The following is a 1,222-nucleotide window of genomic DNA, read 5'->3' as shown; positions in this document are numbered from 1 at the left end:
AAAATGGGCTGGCAGGATCCTCATCAAGTTCAACAAAGAGAAAAGTAGAATCCTGCTCTTGGTGAGGAACAGCCCCATGCACTGGTATATGCTGGGGCCTGACCAACGAGAAAGCAGTTTTGCAGAAAAGGACTCTGCATTCCAGATGGATAACAAGTTGATCATGAGCCAGTCACATGTGACAAAAGGCCAAGAGCATCCTGGGCTGCTGGAAGACTACTGCCAGCAGGTCAAGGGAGGTGATCCTTCCCCTCTGCTCAGAACTAGGAAGGCCACACCTGGAGTGCTCTGTCCAGCTCTGGGCTTCTCAGTGAAGACCAGGGAAGGGCCACAAATATGGTAAAGGGATTGTACCATCACTGTGAAAATACAGCAATAACGATGCAATAATCAATTTTCAATCTCTTCTGGTTGCCACTGTTTCCTCTAATGCATGGTTATCATTAAGCCTGTGCAAAAATAGCGTATTTTATACACCCCACAGAAAGCAAAGTTGCATGTCTCCACCACACAGAAGTGATTAAAGAGATAATGACATATGCTTTGTGTCCTGCAGAACATTGTAAAATATTCTGGGGTTTTCAAGAGGAAGGATGACTACTGACAACTTCTGTCCTTTGAGTATTTTTAAATATAATCTTTTTGTTTTCAAAGAAAACATTAGAGAAAACAAGAAAAGAAACCCAACACCCAAACAAACAGTAACACACTATCTTCCATTCTTACATATAATAAGCTAAAAACACTCTTGCAATGGCACTCCATTTCTGCTAGTAGTTATGTGGGGTGTGATGGGTTTTTGAATTTTTCCAGTCACACAGTAGAATGTTGTAATTTCTTTAAGGACTGAGTTCACTCTTTTTCACCAGAGAACAAAGGCAGTGGCTCTTGGCTGTGCTAAGAAAATGGCACTATGGAGCTCTGAAATAGTGTCCTGCCATTGAGACACACAGGCATGCGAAAAAGCAAGAAAAACAAAGAAAAGACAAGTCACAACTTACATAATCCCCACCAGAGATGGGTTCCCTATAAATATGCTGTATGCTCTTAGCTCCTTACAAAATAACAGGTGACAGTACCCATGCAATGTTTCAAGAAAAGGATAACAGACCATTTTCTTCATGACTGTATTTGATTTCTTCATCTAAGTGTTGAAATCTACACTGGCTCAAACACCACCTACAGTTATGCCAACACTTTGTCAAAAATAACTTTATGTATA

Source organism: Nestor notabilis, unplaced genomic scaffold (genome assembly GCF_000696875.1).
Source record: "Nestor notabilis isolate BGI_N333 unplaced genomic scaffold, ASM69687v1 scaffold12218, whole genome shotgun sequence".
In the NCBI taxonomy this organism is placed as follows: Eukaryota; Metazoa; Chordata; class Aves; order Psittaciformes; family Psittacidae; genus Nestor; species Nestor notabilis.
Note: the sequence above shows the minus strand (reverse complement) of the source record.